This window comes from Sarcophilus harrisii, chromosome 1 (assembly GCF_902635505.1).
Source record: "Sarcophilus harrisii chromosome 1, mSarHar1.11, whole genome shotgun sequence".
NCBI lineage: Eukaryota > Metazoa > Chordata > Mammalia > Dasyuromorphia > Dasyuridae > Sarcophilus > Sarcophilus harrisii.
The window spans coordinates 672,980,613-673,000,063 of record NC_045426.1 but is presented as its reverse complement, the minus strand read 5'-3'; positions in this window follow the sequence as shown (position 1 = coordinate 673,000,063).

The window sequence follows — 19,451 nt, the reverse complement described above, 5'->3', positions numbered from 1 at the left end:
AGCTGCTACGATCTGTTTGACTTTTAAAAGTCTTCGTTACCTGTCCCCTCCTTACCTTTACAGTATTCTTATTCTTTCACCCTCCCATATATCCATGTTGTTCCTAGCATAGACACTCCATCTACTGATTCCAGGTAGTTCTACTTGCTGTGCTTCACGTCTGGATCTCTCTCCATCTTCATCCCTGTCTCCCAGCTTCCCCAGCTTCCTTCAAGTCTCCCCCGAAGTCTCATCTTCTATAAGAAGTCTTTTCTGATCCTTTTTATTCTAGTCTCTCTCTCAGTTGATTATCTTCAGTTTGCCCTGCTTAATCGTATTTGTTCATAATCATTTGCATGTTATCCTCCAGTAGCAGTTTATATTTAATATACATTGTTTTATGAATTATGTTGGGAGCTCCTTGGAAGAATTAGATTGTGAGCTCTTTGGAAGCAAGGAATGGTTTTTGCCTTTTTTTCATATCCCTTGCACTCAGCACATAGTAGGGGCTAGTAACTATTAACTGATGTTTCTTAAACATTTACAATGTGTCAGGCAATATGCTAAGCAACAAGGAGACAAAGAACTAAAAGGGAAATGATTCCTAACTTCAACAAGTTCCTATTTTTCTAAAGCAATACATCATGTCCACAGATTCAATAAACACAACAATCATGCAAAGTCATTTCATAAAAGAGAGATCTCAGATGACTGGGGAAAGAGGGAGAGTAAGGAAAAGCCTCATGTCAGAGGAGGTGGCACTTGAGCGGGCCTTTGGAAGAAGCCAAAGAAGATGAGAGAGGTCCAGAAAGAATGCATTCTAGACCTGTGCCAAAAACACAAAATTAGGAAGTGAAATGTGCAAAAAGGATAGATAGCTATCAAGTGAGCCTGGCCAGAATTATAGAGAGCACAGCAGGGGAATAAAGTGAAATGAGATGGGAAAAGCAGATGGGAGCCAGATTGTGGAGAACTTTAAATGTCAGGCTGATTCTAAATAATAGTAATTGAGAAGATTTATTTAGAGCTCAAAGTACTTTTTTTTTTTCAATTGTTCTTCACAGACATCCTGGGCGGGATGCCCCCCATTTTTATCCTCATTTCACAGGAGAGGAATATTGCCAGTGGGTTACACAGCTAATAAGTGTCTGAGGCAGAATTTGAGCTCACTTCCCTGACTCCAGGAATTTTACAGTTTCACCTAAGTTGTAATTCTATTTTTTTCTTAGTTGTAATTCTAAAGGAGTCCCTGAAGATTCTTGAATAGGGGAATAATATGGTCAGATCTGTATTTTAAGAAGATCAATTTGGCAGCTTTTTGGGAAGGGAATGGTGATTCTCTAAAATCCTATACATTTCTCTATGGGAGAGGGAATGGTGAGAAACAATGGAGCTATTGCCATTGTCTAAATAGGAGCCAATGAGGGCTTTCTAGGGTGGTGGCCCTGTAGGTAGAGAGAAAGGGAGGTAGGGTAAGATGTATTGTGTAGATAGAATTGAAATATTTAGCAACTGATTGAATTCGGTAAGTGAGACAGAAAGAAAAGTGAAGGATGACTCCCAAGATTTTGAACCTGGGTGATCAAATAAGTTAAGGTTGTTAAAAATGCCCTTAACAAAAATAGTTTACCATTTATAAAGTACCTACTATGTGCAAGAGGTTGACATTTAAATCAGCTTTAAGTTTAGATGTTTGGAGTCAGAATTAGTGTTTAGCATCATATCAAAGGTTACTATTAAGCTTTCTGTAGCCTGATCTTTCCCCCAGCCAATGGTATTTGGGGTAGATCCCTCCATCCTTGATCTCTTAGGCTGTCTCTCAGATCTCTCCAACTTTTCCCAGGATGCCAGGCAAGAGCATGGAGTGAGAGGAGGGGACCACATTGTATGGTGGGGATTGGTATACAGCTTACCCTTTCCTTGACCTCCAAATTCTCCTATAGGATGCTGTTTATCTGGGCACAGTCCAAGTTTTCTGGTTATTGCTGTTGGGAAGAGGAAGTTGGAGTTAGTATGAAGGAATGCCTGACACTCTTTCTACTGTTATTTTGCTGAGTTGCACTGGTGGATTAATGAAGTGGCTGGGGGAAGAAGGAAATGATGGGGAAGATGAGTCGAGGGCATATGTTGTAACTACCATGAGGAGGGCAAAGGATATATATGAACAAAAATACTTATAGCTGCTCTTCTCTTAGTACTGGAAAATTGGCTGTCTTCCTCCTGGGGAATGGCTAAATAAAATGTAGTACATGAATATAATGGAATACTATTTTGCCATAATAGATGGTGAAATGGATTGTTTCAGAGAAACCTGGGAAAACCTCTGAACTGATCCTGACACAGAGCAAAGTAAGCAGAACTAAGAGAATAATTTGTTAAGTGATAACATTTTAGAGGAAAAACAACTGAAAGATTTTAGAACTCTTGTCTGATTAAAGATAAACCATGAGTTTAAAAGACTGAGATGGTACATATGCTATTCACCTCTTGATAGAGAGGTGATGAAATTAAATGAATCAAGAGACAAACTTTTTTAGACACAGCCAGTGTGGGAATTTGTTATGCTGGACTATTCAGCTATGGACTGAGGGCCTTATTTATTTATTTAGTTTTTGTTTTGATATGCTCAAGGAAGAGGGTAATGTGAGAGTTAGATTAATTAAAACAAATAGCAACAAAGGTGGAAAAAAGGGAACACCTATATGCTCTAATCAAGGCTAAACCTGCAAAATGAGTTGTTTGTGAAATATGTGCTTTAATATCGGTGTGATAAAAAGTTTCATTTTGATGAATTTAAAAAGAATGTACTTGTGCAAAAATGTTTGTGGTAGCCCTTTTTGTAGTGGCAAGAAACTGGAAATTGAGTGGATGTCCATCAGTTGGGGAATAGCTGAATAAATTATGTTATATGAATGTTATGGAATATTATTATCCTGTAAGAAATGACCAGCAGGATGATTTCAGAAAGGCCTGGAGAGACATGAACTGATGCTGAGTGATGCTGAGCAGGACCAGGAGATCATTGCATACAGTAATAATAAGACCATACAATTATCAATTATGATGGACGTGGCTCTCTTCAACAATGAGATGATTCAAACCAATTCCAACTGTTCAGTAATGAAGAGAATCATCTATACCCAGGGAGAGATTGTGGGAATTGAGTATGGACCACAACATAGCATTGTCACTCTTTCTGTTGTTGTTGCTTGTATTTTTGTTTTACTTCTCAGGGTTTTTTTTTTTTCTTTCTAGATCCGATTTTTTTTTTGTGCAGAAAGATAATTATGGATATGTATACATATGTTGGATTGAACATGTATTGGAATACCTGCCATCTAGGGGAGGGGGTGGGGGGAAGGAGGGGAAAATTTGGAACAGAAGGTTTTGCAAGAGTCAATGTTGAAAAATTACCCATGCATATGTTTTGTAAATAAAAAGCTATAATAAAAAATAAAAAGAATGTGCCAAAATCTTATGAAATCAGCACCCAATCATGTAAAACAATTGATTGCAGCAAAAGGAGGAAGTATCACTTATTAAATTTTTTCTTTCTTTCTGTCTTTCTTTCTCAAAGCAATTGGGATTAAGTGATTTGTCCAGGCTCACAAGCTAGGAAGTGTTAAGTATCGGAAGCCAATGATTCCTGATTCCTAGCCAGGTGTTCTACCCACTGTGCAATCTAACTGCTCCTAGAAGTTTTTTAAAGGTGAATATTTTTGTAAGATTGATTGTATAGGTCAATAATCTTGAGTTTTTTCCCCAGTGGAAAAGAAAAAACTGTCCATGGGTGAGACTGGGTAGTTTGACTCCCCCGAAAGGAAGTTGGATTTTATTCTGGCTCCAGATTCTTGATGGGTCAACTTCACAACAGGTTTTGATCTTAGAATGGAGTGCAGACCTTTCTGTTCCAGATGGAACAACCTCAGATTGAAGCCCTGACAATCCCCAAATTTTGTTATAGAGCCTGGGACACAGATTTTTCCTTCCCTCCCTTAGTGGGGGGGAGGAGTACTGGGGAGGACTCAGGATTAGATTTTGACCTCAGGAGACATCAGGTTTCAGTTCTAAAACTAGAAGAACTATTTTCATAGGGTCACCTTGACTTCTCCACGAGGTTCCCATTCTTTCAGCAGAAAAACAGGAAACCATGGGCAGATGTAGAGATCTGGTTCTGCTTTCTGATATATGGTTGCCTTTCCTAAGAATGGGATGTTCTTTGTTTTCCTAAAAAAAAAAAATAAAAAAAATAAAAAAATAAAAAAAAAATCAAATAATTGGAGAAAGGACCTCAGCAGCCATCTACTCCAACTAATGTCCAAAGGACCTCATAGAGATCCTCCAGCCTTTTCCTGTCCTTGAAGACCTGTTTTTGGTGAGACCAGACTCTTCTCAAATTTCCTGAAGAATCAAAGTCATGCTCAATAGCCCATAGTTTTAAGTCCCTATTCTTTTTCTCTTGAAAATCAGGGCATTTGCATGGTCCCTAGTTCTTTCTCTACCATTGTACATTCAGAAGATATACTCATGAGATACAATACAGGGAAACAGAGGAGTAAAGTATAGTGAGGAGCATGTGAGTGAAGATCAAAGGTAGCAGACACAGTATGCTACAGACCACCTGGACAGAAAGGAGCTAACTAAGGAATTCAGGGAACAGATCATAAACCTAGTACAGAGGTCTGAGACTATAGTACTGGGTACTGTGAATTATCTGAACATAGCTGGAACTCTGTCTATCTCTCTCCCCCCAAAAGAGATGACTGATAATTTTTGGACTTGCTCAAATGAAAATTCAATCCTTCAGAAATAGAGGGTAGCAACTCTTCTGGCCCTGCTTCTCACCCAGAAGCTGCTGAGGTGGAAATGATAGAAACTTTGAAAGAAAGAGACCATTTCATCTTAGAATTTGTGACTTTAAAAAAAGAAGAGAAAACTTGGGAATAAATCTAATTTTTTTTCATTTTTGCTTCCTTTATTTTCAGTTTCTTTTGTTACAAAGTTCAGATGATAATAATAATTAAAATAACAACAATAATAATGACTTACATAGCACTTTTAGAATTTGCAAAGTACTTTACAAATTTTTTTTATTATACTTTTTATTTACAAGATATATGCATGGGTAATTTTACAGCATTGACAATTGCCAAACCTTTTGTTCCAATTTTTCCCCTCCTTCTGCCCACCCTCTCCCCCAGATGGCAGGATGACCAATACGTGTTAAATATGTTAAAGTATAAATTAAATGCAATATTAGTATACATGTCCAAACTTACTTTACAAATTTTGACTCACTTGGTCCTCATAACAATCCAATCTTGTGAAGTAGGTGCTATTCTTGTTCTCATGTTGTAAATGAGGAAACTGAGGCAGAGAGAGATTAAGAGACTTGTCCTGCATCATAGCTAGCAAACGTTCGAGGCATTATTTGAACTCAGATCTTCTTAACTCCCAAGTCCAGTTTTCTATCCAGGGTCTGCTTTAAAATATAGATCTTTTATTAGATGAATTAATTATGATTAATAATCAACAAGCACTTAGAACTTATTATGTACCAAGCACTATCAATTATTATTTTCTATAAAATGATGCTTTTAAAATAGCCTTTCTATCAATCAAGATCCAAAACCAAATGAGAATCATTAATAGAATGAGAAAGACTGGGGATCATGGGGCAAATCTGGATGTGTAAAAGAGACTGCAATAGGCAAGATGAGTGAGTTCCTCAAACTGAAATTTTTTTTAATTTGCACTTGAAATTTAACAAGATTAAGATAATAAATCTAATTTGTACCCTAGGAGAACATGTTTCAAAGAAATTACAGAAAGGGTAGGTAGAATCCCATGGCCAAGAGTCTATTGAGGAATCTATTGAGGGATCAAGACATCTCAAGAATGAAATTCTGAAAACATAAAGAGAAATAATTCTAATGAGAAGGAAAAATGATATTCACTCAAGAAACTAATGTAGCTATGTGAGGATCTTTTAAAAAGATGTATGTAAGATGGTAATCAAGGGCAGGTAATGTTAACTTTTTAAGGGAATATGAGAATGTCATATAAATATGTTGGAAATGATAGAGTTCAGAAAGTGTTGTGTGCCAAGTATGGAGATAAAAGAGAACGAAAAAAATAATCCAGTCCTCAAGGAGCTAACACTCTAAGGGGAAGGAGAAGTGAGGGGAAAGGGAGATAATATGTAAATACCTATGAACATACAAGCTGCATCCCTAGTAGACAGGAGATAGTCTGAGAGGCAGAGCAGGAAAATGAAGGACAGTAAAAGGGATGATTGGGATTTTGGGGGTAAGTTTTTGGGGAAAAGAGGGAGATCAAAAAAGAACAGGAAGACCGATTGGGGTGAATGATAATAATAAATAATATTTATATAGCACTTACTATGTACCAGGCACTGCAGTAAAGTGCCTTACAATTGTTATCTCATTTGATCCTCACAATAATCCAGGGAAGTAGGTACTATTTTAAAGATGAAGAAACTGAGGCAAAAGTTAAATAGCTTGTCCAGGAAATAATAATAACTATCACTTATATAATTTATATCACTTCAAAGCCATCATTTTATGTAGCATTTTAAAGTTTGCAAAGTCCTTTCCATATGTTAGCTCAACATTATGGATCTTCAACATTATGAAGCAAGTAATATTTCAATGTTGTTGTTCAGTCATGTCTGGCTCTTTATGACCCCATTTGGGGTTTTCTTGGCAAAAATACTGGAGTTAATTTCCATTTCTCTTCTTTAGTTCATTTGATGAGGAAGCTGAGGTAAACAGAGTGAAGTAATTTGGACTGAACTCTCACAGCTATTAAGTGTCTGAGGCCAGATTTGAACTCAAGAAAATGAGTCTTCTTGACTCCAGGCCAGCACTCTATCCACTGTGCTACCTAGTGCTATTTTACAAATGGGGAAACCGAGGCAGATATGTGCCATGACTTGTCCAGAATCACACAGCTTTGGTTTTCCCTACCTTATCTGAGAGGACTCAAGTTGAAGCCTTTCAGACACCAAATCCCATTGCTCCTGTATGGGTTTGGGAGGTTGAGCTCTAGCCAGAGTAATCTAAATCCATCCTGCTGCTATGGAAGCAAGGAATAGACAGCTCCCTCTCTTTTCAATATCATTTCCCTGAATCCTAACAGTCATTAGGAGACATATCCCTCAGATCCTTTTTAGGTTGCCTCATTTCTAAAAGCTTTCCTTGGTCCTGATACCTTAGGCCTCCTTGCATTCTCCCAAGCTTCTTCTCTTTCCATGTTTAAGTTCACGTCCATGACCTGAAGTTCAAATAAATGTAGGGTCTGAGCCAGCAGTCCAACGGGAGGGGGCCTTGGCAAGGTCAGTAGGTTCAGAAATGGGAAGTCCCTTTCCTCTTCTCCCAAGCCCACTTGCCTTTGGGGGAGGAGAAAGAGGCATTCCTTGGAAATCCAGAGTGACTACTCTAAGACTCATCTAAAGTCTCACTCAAAATCTTTCCCCTTCTTTTTTCTCCCCTCATAAATCTTCTTGTGTAATACTTTGCCATGAGAGTGATTTGAAGAAAGGAGAAGTCCCTCTTAGTCCATCCCTTTACTGGAACACTAGAATCTATTCTTGGGCTTCTTTTGCCTGGTTCCCCTCTTCTATGTAAGACCCAGATGTCCCTGAAACTTGAGGCTCAAAATTTAAGAAACTGACTTCCAATTTTGCCACAGGTCTCATTCTAGGGCATAGGGATATTATTTGTTACACAAGGATTTAAAGCAAGTGGAAGTGAAAATCTGCATGAAAATGAATGAGTTCTCTTTCCATATGAAATAGAGGAGGATGAAGGTGAACCTTTTGAGGATAGTTACTATAGTTATTTTTATTTCCATTTTATTTCCGTGTTCCCTAGGCTGGTCCTCCAGTGGGTAGCTATTCCACTTTTTAGGTACTCTGTCTGCAGCTCTTAAAACCATCCTTCACAACCCCACCACCTGTGTTTTTAACCTTTAACAGTCAGGTGACACAGTTGATTTAAAAACAAAGACTTTTAATGATGTAACATAATAAGAAAAGCAGCAACAAATTACTTTCCCCATATACCTGGCTTGCTGTACCACAAAAGCCCTTTAATTGGAAGAGAGGGTATGTGTAGGGAAGGGGTGTGAAGAGGAACATGAGTAAACATATGCATGGAGGGACAAATAACTCATACCTCTAAAGTTATAGTTGTCCTTACTTCTAGATGGCATTGCCCTGGTTCCCGACCAGCCTGCTCCAGTGGTCTGCTCTCAGTCTCTGATGGGAGATCTCCCTCCAGAGATAGCTTTGCTGGAAGAGTCTCCATTATAGCCCCTCCATCTTCAGCTTCTGGCTCAGTTGAAATCTTTGATTGCCTCTTCTTCAGGCAAGGGTGAGCTCTGTGATACTTTTTTAGCCTAAAGCTCATAGATATTTTCTATTCTTTTAGAAAAGGCAGAAATCCTTGTTTGGGAACTAGAGAAAGTCTTGACTCAGTATGAATCCTTCTCAGGCTTGGTTCCCCAGACTGTTCATCCTTCCAGCAAGAAGTTCTCAGACTTGGGTACCAAAATATTTAGAATGAAAAGCAGGGTCCTCTTTGCTAGAAAATGCCCACAGATTTAAGCTTTTTTTTTTTTTTTTTTTTTTTTTTAAATAGACTGCTTTTCATGGTTTGAAAGCTTGAGTACTTAGTTTATGGTAAGTAATCAATAAACTTCCCCAATTTTAATCTCTGAAAACTAAACTATAATTCAGATAGTGGTTATTTGCCCAGTAGCTACTAAAAAGCTTTGGGGTTCACAACTTTCAGATCTCTTTTTATCTAATGTAAATGAGTGGGCAAGAAAGAAAAAGATATGGGGCAATTAGATGGTGCAATGGATAGAGTACTGGTCCTGAAGTCAGAAGAATCTGAGTTCAATCCAGCCTCAGACACTTAATACTTCCCAGCTGTGTGACCTTGGGCAAGTCACTTAACCCCAATTGCCTCAGGAAAAAAAAAGAAAAAAAAAGAAAAGATATAAAGATATATAAGCCCAGGAGTCAACATTACTTCTTTGCTACCTCATAGAGGCATCTAGGTGGTTCAATGGACAGAGTGCTAGCTCTAGAATCAACAAGATCTGAGTTTAAATTCAGCCTCAGACACTTACTGGTTGTGTAGCCAATTCACTTAACTCTGTTTACTCAGTTTCCTCATTTGTAAAATGAGCTGGAAAAGGAAATGGCAAGCCACTGAAGTGTCTTTGCCTAGAAAACTCCAAATGGGATCAGGAAGAATTGGACACAACTGAATAATAATGTTGAATTCATCCTGTTTACTTCACAGGGTTGTTTTGAGAAAAGTAATTTAAGGCTTAAGACACTAGAACAATGATAGCTGTTTTATGCCTTGTTGAGGCAAGAAAGTATTAGGATAGTGGGAAAGTCTACAGTCAAAGGACCTTAGTCTGAAGTCCTGGATCCTTTCTTTACAACCTCTCCTTCCTTCCTTGACATGAAATAAAGATGTTGGCGTTTACTTGGGGTCTATGAACTTTTGTTTGTGTTTTAATATTTCGGTGCCTCAATTCTGATGGACGAGGCTCTCTTCAACACTGAAATGATTCAAATCAGTTCCGCTTGTGCAGTGATGAAGAGAGCCATCTGCATCCAGAGAGAGAACCATGGGAACAGAGTGTGGACCACAACATAGCATTCTCACTCTCTCTGTTGTTATCTGCTTGCATTTTGTTTTCTTTCTCAGTTTTTTTTCTTCCTTCTTCATCTGATTTTTCTTGTGCAATAAGATAACTGTGTAAATATGTGTACATATATTGGATCTAACATGTATTTCAACATATTTAACACATTGGACTACTTGCCAGCTAGGGGAGGGGGTGAGAGGAGGGAGGGGAAATTTGGAACAAAAGATTTTGCAAGGGTCAATGTTGGAAAAATTACCCATGCATATATCTTGTAAATAAAAAGCTTTAATAATAAAAAATAAGTTATAAATTGAGAATATTGGAGGAAATGCTAGTGATTACCTTATCTAACCCCTTCATTTTAAAGGTTGTGAATATTAAACATGAAAATATGAAACTGTGGAAATGAAGCATAACTTTCAGCGTCCTCAATGAACTTTCTGGACAGGCCTTAGAATGGGGATGTTACTTCATAAAAACATTTCTTTCTCAATGTTGCTTATCCTCCACTCCTTTCCATCTCCTCTTGTGTGTTTTTCCCTTCTCCTCTTGCTTGCTTTTGCTTCTTGTGTGATCCCTGGCCTGCAATCGAGAAACAGGTGGACTTGAGGTCAGAGTGCAAAGTAAGGCCTGGGGGTAGCAGTAACAGAGTGCTGAGGGGTCCTGGGGGAAGGTTCACAAGGACTTGGGACAGAAGTCTTGGTGGTGAGTGGAGAAGGTAGTGACTGAGGCAGCCTTGCTCTGAGACTAGTTCAGATGAGACTGGAGGTCTGCTAGCATCATACCTGAGAGGTTATGTTGTCCAGCTTCCTCCTGCAAGTACTTTCCCTAGTACTTTTTAGTATTTCCACCTTCCTAGTACTATCACTTTGCCTCAGACTTCCATGGAATTCTCCCAGAGGGCAATGGATCATCAGTTGGACTATTCTAGAGAATCCTGGGGTCTGGCCTGGGAGATCCTGTTAATTCCATCCTGTGATTCCCCAGAATTCCCAGAATGGGCAAGATCCAGGGAGGACAAGGTGGTGATCAAGTACTAGCTTCCCCGCCCTCCCCCTTAGAGACTCCAGTGTTCCACACTCCAGGCCCCCTCTTTGAGGACCTAATGTTTAGTCACTCAGCCCCTCTTTCCAAGGGTTCCAGGCATCTTCTCCCCATCCCTTTTTCCCTTAGGAAGAATTACTTCTTATTCCTCTTTCCTTTACAAATTTCTTCAGAAATCTAAGCATTTTGTGCCTCAGTATCCTCTCCCTTCAAGAACTCTGTTATCCATCCAATTCATCTTCCTCAGGGTTAAGGTCAGGGAGATAGGTGCTGCTTCTTGTTGGACTATAGCTATTACTATATAGTCTGGTTCTAGGTTGTCTGGGAGAGACAGTTTTCTTCGGGATTTAAAGCATTCTACAGGACTGGGATGGGACAGGAGTGGTAGAAACTCTTTGTAATTCTGCAAAGCCAGACCTGGTCCACCTTCCCTACTCTGCCTGCTCCCTATGTTCAGTATGTCTCTTTGCACAATGGGGAAATACTATCTTGAGAAAAGTTACCTTTAGATAAGAACAAGGGTCCTTGAACCTGGGAGGACAGATCAAGAGGAGGAGAGAAGAATGAATCCTGAGCAACTTTCTCTTAGTCAGGATCTCTTTACCTCTTCCACGACTCCTTCCCAGATTTGGGAACTCAAAATAAAGAGGGTAGGGATAGTGGGTATATGGCAGAGATCTCTCTATTTCCTCTTGAACCCAGATCAGTTACCAGGGTAGCAGGATGGAGGACTTCATCCTTTTCTGGGAACCCCATGACATTGTCTTTTTGAGAAGGAATCATTCCCAGCTTGATCCTAAAACCTGCAATAGCCTTTCCCCTCTTCCTGTTTCAGGGGCCATTCTCTGACCATCTCAGACCTTACGCATCCAGTCTCACAGATCCAGCTGAGGATCACCAAATATGACCAGCTAAAACCAAGAAGCCCTAGCTCCCAGACTCACTGGACACAGATCTTGAGCCACAATGAGGTTGAAGAGATTGCCTTCTGCTCCATCCTGCCCAGTCCTTCAGTTAGACCCCTGGTCTTTCCAGGAGGAAGCCTCTGCTTTGTGTCCCATGCTCTGCCCCAGACCCCTCTTCCTGTCTGACTTTTCCTGTGCTCACCTGGAGGGGGTAGGTCTGTGCCTGGCTGACTGTCTTCCTGTCCTTCCCAACTCCTGCCCTAATGCAAGGGACGGTAACATACATATTGAGTCTCTCTCAAACACCCTAGCTTTCCAATCTCTTCCATCTCTTGAAATGTCATGAGTTACTCCCTCCTCTCCACATCAGTCACGCACAGAGATGGTCTCATGGTATCTCCCTAGATCCCACAAATGTTTCACTTCCTTGATTAAAAATTTGATGTTCCTCTCTCTGATCCGATCACTGCAGTTCTCTCAGTGCCTTCTAAATTTATTCTCTTTTTCATTGAGATCTTTAATCCTTTCACTGCTCAGATCTGTCTCAAGCCATTATCCCTGCTCTGACTTCATTGGCTTCCTAATCTTGACCCTGTGGCTAATCAATTCAACTCCATGTTGACTTTCATTCCAAATCCCTCACCCCTAGTCCTATCATTACTTGTTTTACCCAGTCCTGGAGTTACTTCCTCCGTAATCTACCTTCTCTCCTACTCACATGCTATTAAATAAAGTCAGAGAAAATCAAACAACTGTTCAGAATGAGTATATACTACCTATATATATATATATATATATATATATATATATATTTAGCTCCCCCATTGCAGCAAGGCAATCCTTTTATTCCTTCCTAATTGGGATCCTATTCCAAGTCCCATAGCTGCTACCTCTACCCTTTTCATGTAAAAATCCCTTGACAATCTCTGCCACTGTTTCCTCATTTTCCCCAATCTCTGATAATGTGGACACCATTGTCTTTGTCAAGACCAGCCTCTTTATATGTGTGATTGACATGTGCAGATTGCCCTCTTAGTCATACCCTTTATCTTTAAATTTCAATTCCATTCCCACAGCCTTCAAATATACTTGATCTCTTATCTTAGAAACCCAAACCCCAAAATCATCAGATCCAACCATCTCCTTAAACTATACACCTCTCCTCCTTTTTTTTTTCAGTCAAAATCCAAGAAAAAGCTAGTTACATTCACTGTTGCCAACCAAAACCCATTTATTGAGCAACTATTAGGTGCCAGAACCGCGCTAGATGCTGATATACATTCCTGTAGCTCTCAGTTGCTCCTGAGCTCTCTGAAGTCTGTTTTCCAGCCTCATCCTTCAACTGAAATATTGCTCCCTCAAAGGTACCAATGACCTCCTAATTGCTAAATCTGATGTTCTGTTTTAGATCTTCATCCTTTTCCATCTCTCTGATGCATTTAACACCTGCTGGTCATTCTGTCCTTTTGAATATTCTTTCCTTTCTGAGCTTTTGTGCCTTCATTCTTTCCTGGTTCTCCTCTTCTCTTGGATATTTGACTTTTGTGGGGCCCATCCTTAATGATCATTTTGTCTCTTGCCTCTTCTACTCAGCCCCAGTGATGATGAATATTTTCCAAGGCTCTGTTCTGTGCCATTTTATTATCTTTCTTGTGGTGATCTCAGCAGCCTTTTTGGGTTTAATTATAATCTCTATCATCTTCAATGATAGGAGGTTTTTTGGTCAGAGAGAGGAACATCATTTTCAATCAAGGAAGTAAAACATTTGTGGATCCATGGTGATACCATGAGACCCTCACTGTGCATGATTGAGGTGGAGAGGAAGGAGTAACTCATGACATTTCAGGAGATGAAGAGATTGGGAAGTTAGGGTGCTTGAGAGAGACTCATTATCTCTATATCTCATAGAGCTATATATCCAGCCCCAGTTTCTTCAGTGAGCTTCAGCTCCACATTACCAATGGCTTATCCAACATTTTAAATTGGAATGCCCTGTAAGGTATCTCAGATTTTATGTGTCCAAAACAGAAACTTATCTTTTCCTCAAATTCTTCTTTCAACTTTCAATTTCTGTCAAAGAGACCACCATTCTTTCTGGCTTTCAGGTACATAGCCTTGGCATTATCTTTGAATCATTAATCTTACCACACATAACCAATCAGTTACTTTTTCTATCACCAAGATATCCATTGTATTTAACCCCTTCTCTCTAATCACACAACCACCCACACAAGTTTAAGCCCTCATCATTATTGCAATGGTTTCCCTATCTCAAAGTTCCTCCCCTCTCCAATCTATCCCTCACACAATAATCTTTCTTAAAGCACTTAATTGATAGTTACTTCAATGAACTCTAATAGCTCCCTATTTAATATAAACTTCTCTATTTAGCTTTTATACAACTGGCCCAACCTATCTCTCCAGTCTCTTTGGACATCATTTGATGTCTCCTTCTTGAACTCTGTGATCTAGTCAACTGACCTTATCTCTGTTCTTCACATGTGGCATTCCATCTTCTATATTATTTCCCAAGCCCCTCCTCTCTTCCACCTCACCAAATACTTCTCTTCCTTTGTGACTCAGATGAAACACCTCCTTTTTCAGGAAGAGCTTCCCCCCTGCAATTAGTAATGTCTTCTCCTTAATAATGCTTTATTTAATAGTCTTATATTTATTCTCTTTCTAGATGATCCAGGAGATAGAGAGCTGGACCCAGAGTCGGAAGACCTTAATTCAAATAGTTCAAATTTGTAGCTGTGTGACTCTGGGCAAGTTATTTGACTGTGTGCCTCAGTTTCTTCATCTGTAAAATGGGAATAATAATAGCATCTACATAGTAGGGTTATTGTGAGGATAAAATGAGGTAATATTTGTAAAGTGATTTGCAAATATTAAAATACAATATAAGTATTATTATTATTATATTTATTTTGCATACATGTGTTGTTATCTCCTCCATTAGAATGTAAATTCCTTGAGAGTAGAAATGGTTTCTTCTTTTGTATTTGCATTTCCTTTTCCTATCCCACTGTTTGACACATAGTAGATGCTTAATAAATACTTATTGATTGCTTGATCGAGTGTGAGGCATTGGAGACAAAATAATCTGGGATCTCTTTGGACATTATTTGATCCACTTATCTATTTAAGCAGTACCTACTCAAAGTTTTGATGCAAAGATATATATTATCCCTTCCTCCCCAGTCCATTTTGTGACATTAAATAGCCCAGTTATTTAAATTTATGCATCTTGGTGGATGGAAGAGGTTTTCACCAGTTTACTTTATGTGTTTTCCTGTACATGCTTCAGAGAGACTTTGATAAGGCCATTACAGTGATGGTTTAATATAGTGCCATCTGATGGGCAAGTTTTTAATATATATTTTTTTGCCTTCTGTTGGTGAATGAGATGATACTTTAAAATTAAAGGAAGATTGGTAGTCTAGAAGTCGTGTGGGCTGCTCCTGCTGCTATAGCATCTCATATCACCATGAGATATCCTATAAGGGAACACTTAACGTGAACCTGTCTTACAATTTAGTGAGCTAATAATTAATGAGGTTAAATAATTTTCAAACTATTCAACACAATATAGACTCAATTGTTGCTCTTGTTGTATTTAAATATTTAGTTTGGTGAGTAGGGGAATCTGATCTAGGGGAAGCTGATCCAGGCATCTTTTCCCATTTTGCTTGATCAGGGCTTATTGGGAGTTTCTACAACTTATTATGTTAGCCTCAGTGTGTAAGGTGTAGGCTGTGTTCAGGGAAGACTAGTATCTCTGGTGTGAGGGCTGCTTTCAACCTTTAATGTCCACTTGATTCACCCAACTCTCACCTGTGGTTTCAAAAAGCTGTAGCATGCACAGCAGCTATCCTCTGGTAAACCATTTCGGCAGAGGGGCTAAACTAGGTTGAAGGTAACCAAAGGATCACAAACCCTATGGTGAGTTAGGAGGATGTTTACCCCAAGCTTGTAAAGGCTTCCTTTGGTACAATGGGCAGATGAGAACAATTTGTTCCAACAGCCATGCAGCTAAGTGAAGCAAATGTTATGAAATGCTTAGAACTTGGTTAGACATAGGAGATACTAAGGTCATCCACTGCATCTCGAATCATCACCAGTCATTTTGACTCTGTGTTGACACTGGACAATGGTGGTTCTGGAAGAGAGAGTGAGGTTAATGACTTCATGAAACTCTGCCTCACTTAAATCCAATTTATGCATGAATCAAGATATCATCATAACATTTTGCCACTTCTATCCTCAAAGCCCCATGGCAATAAGGAGAAACAGCAAGTGTGGATACATTGGGAACTGTAGTTGCAATTCTGCACACAGTGGACCCAGGCCATAGGATCTCACTGGAAACAGCAGTGGGGTTTGGCAGCTCCTTGAATGTCTGAGCAGCCTTTTAAAGATCACACTGCTCATCTCCATGTGTTAGAAAAGGGCTATAAATGGTGCTCTAAAAATTGTTTACTCAACCCTTGCCTGACTACCACCGCAGGCAGGGATCCCACCTTATGGTTGAGACTCGAAAGAATGTACAAAAATTCTGAAAAGTTGATTCTGCTCACTATCACTATGTGGGATATGTGCCCACTTACAGGCAAAACAAAATTCAGTACACCTGAAAGAAGAACCAACTCTTGTTATGATAAAACTCAATAGGCTTCCTATCCAAATAGCAGCCCTGAGTGAAACAAGGCTGGCAAATGAATTCCAGCTTACTGAAGCAGGATCTAGATACATGTTTTTCTAAAGCAGCTGCAGGAAAATGGAGCATGGTGAAGCTGGTATAAGTTTTGAAACTAAAACTAGTTTAGTTAAGCTTATATGGCTTGCAAAAGGAGTGAGTGACAGTCTTATGACAATGTGATTGCAATTCATAGGAAAACACTATAACACCATCCTCAATGCTTATGCTTCCATGAAAAACCCTAATGAGGTCAAAGAACATTTTTATGAAGACCTAGAGAATCTTGTAATCAATATGCCAGAAGAGAACAATTCTGGGTGACTTTAATGCTAGAAAAAGCTCAGACTACCAGACATAGAGGGGAGTCTCTGGGAGAATGGAGTTGGAAGCAGCAACAGCAATGGTCATTTACTATTGAAGACTTGTGCATCTCATGACTTTCTTATTACCAGCACTGTATTCCACTTACTTAAATGCAATAAAATTTCATGTTTGCACCCTCTCAGCAAAAAAAAAAAAAAAAAAAGGCATTTTAGAGCCTATATAATTGTAAGGAGAAGAGGCAGACAGGATGTGAGAGTGACAAAGGTAATGTATGGTGCAGAGTGCTGGACTAATCATAGACTTATCCTTTCCAAATTGAATATTCACATTCAACAAAAGTGCCAAAAGATACTAGAAGAATTAATGTCAACAGATCAGAGTGCTTCTCTGAGAGGGAACAGTTTATTGCCAACTTGGAGGTTAAGTTGAGCCAACACACAGGTGGCAATAATGGAACAGAAAAGGAATGGGCAGCTTTCAGAGATTTTGGTGTACAGCATTGCATTTGCTCATCTGGATCAGAACACTAACAAACATCAAGACTGGTTTAATGAAAATGAAGGAGAAATTTAGAAGCTGCTAAATGAAAAATAAGAACTCCACAGGGTGTACCAGCAGGATAGTTCATCCATCTCTAAGAGGGTAACATTTAATTCCATAAAAAGTAAAATACAATAGAAACTTAGAGAGATGCAACATTCTTGGCTCTGTAAGAATGCAGATAAAATTCATTTTTTTTTTTTGCTGATAGTAAAGTGTTTTTATGATGCACTAAAATCTATTTATGGACCAAAAACTTATGGTATATCTCTTCTCAGTGCCGATGATGCCACACTGATTAGTGATAAGGATATGATCCTAGAAACATGGGTAGTGTTCTCAACAGACCATCATCAATCAATGCTGAAGCTATTGACCATTTACCTCAAGTTTAAATCAATCATCCCCTAGCTGAAGTTCCAACTGAAGAAGAGGTTTTGAAAGCTGTTAGGTAACTTCCATGTGGTAAAGTACCAGATGCAGATTTTATTCCAGCTGAGATTTACAAGGGGTGTGTGCATGGTCCATTGTTCATACAAAAGCTGACTGAAATTTTCCATATTATATGGCAAGAGGAGGTTATGCCCCAGGAGATGAAGGATGTTTCCATTGTCCATCTTTATAAAGTAAAGGGGAATAGATTGTCTTGTCACAATTAAAAGGGGATCTCTTTCCTAGTTCCTAGTTCGCGCTGGTAAGATTCTTGCCAGAGTCCTCCTTAATAGATTGACTCTACACCTGGGGAAAAAAAATCATCTACTTTTCAGTCAATTTTTCAGAAGGAGATGAGGAACCGTTGACATGATATTTGCTGCTCAACAACTCTAGGAAAAATGCAAGGAGCAGGAAAGTGTGGAAGAAGAGAGGTATTAGACTGACTACCAAACTTAAGGTCTACAAAGTTGTTGTGCTGATCTCATTGTTGTATGCCTGTGAAACCTGGGCAGTATATCAGCACATGCCAGGAAACTGGTTTCTATTTGAATTGTCTTAGGAAGATTCTGAAGATCACCTGGCAGGCAGATACCAAACATGGAAGTCCTTTTTTAAAGTAAACTGCCAAGCATTCCAACTCTCCTGCAGAGACCACAACTCCATTGGGCCGGCCACATTGTTTGAATGTCAAATATATGTTTGCCAAAAAGATTATTTTATGGAGAACTCACACATGGCAAGTACTCACAAGGGGGTCAGAAAAAAGCTTTACAAGTTCACTCTCAAGGTATCTCTTAAGAACTTTAGAATCAATTATATGACATAGGAGACACTGGCACAGGACCACCCAACATGGCATGCCCTCATCAGAGAAAGTACTGTGTTCTATGAGCAAAACAATTGGATTAGTTCAGAAGAAACATGAGATATACAAAGTTAAAGAGTCTACCCTAAATGTTCATAGGGACAATTTGTATCCCATCTGTAGCAGAGCATTCTTAGCTTGTATTTGTCTTATCAGCCACAGTTGGATACACTGTAACTCAGCTCTAACATAGCGATGCCATTTTGTTCTTCTTTGAGAATGAAGGACAACAACCAAATAACTATTGGGCGTTCCTGCAACTTATCACTTTTGCCCCAGTAAGGATATTTCATAACTTTGCATCAACAGTGTAAACAAATAATAAAACAGTGCTTGAAAGGGTGTTGTCATGGTTTCCAGGAGGACTACACAAACAGTTATTTTCTTAAGTCTCCGGAAGCCAGTTAGCCAGTGGTCTTTAATTTGTGGGATACCTGGCTTTGAATCCAAAGGATGTTCAGAAATATGTAGTCTAGAGATTGGAGAGAGCTTCACAGGAATCCTTGTCTGAGGGATTGTAACTGTAAGTGTTATCTTCAGTATCATGTGAGCTTTTTCAAATCAGATGAAAGATCACTCTATTACTTTTCAATGAAATGTGAGTGATACTTTTGTTGTATTGCTATAACCAATTATTATATTGTTTAATTTCCAATAATATATGAATGATATCAGTAGCATGTGTTTTGGGTATGTGTGTCTCTTTATGTGTAATATACCTCTCAGGGTCACTTGCCTAACTTATCCTGGTACTGGTTTTGTTGGGTCCCAAGATGAATAGTTAATAATATTTTCAGGGTTCTAGGAGTTTCCCTGTAGGTGCTATCCCCTTAAAACTAGTTCATGAACCCCCACCCATGTCCTCCTTACAAATAAGCCAGTAGCATGAGAGAATTTTTTAGCAAAGGCATTTACTGAAATGGAATACCAAGAGATGAAGTTACAAAGCATATTCCCCAACATC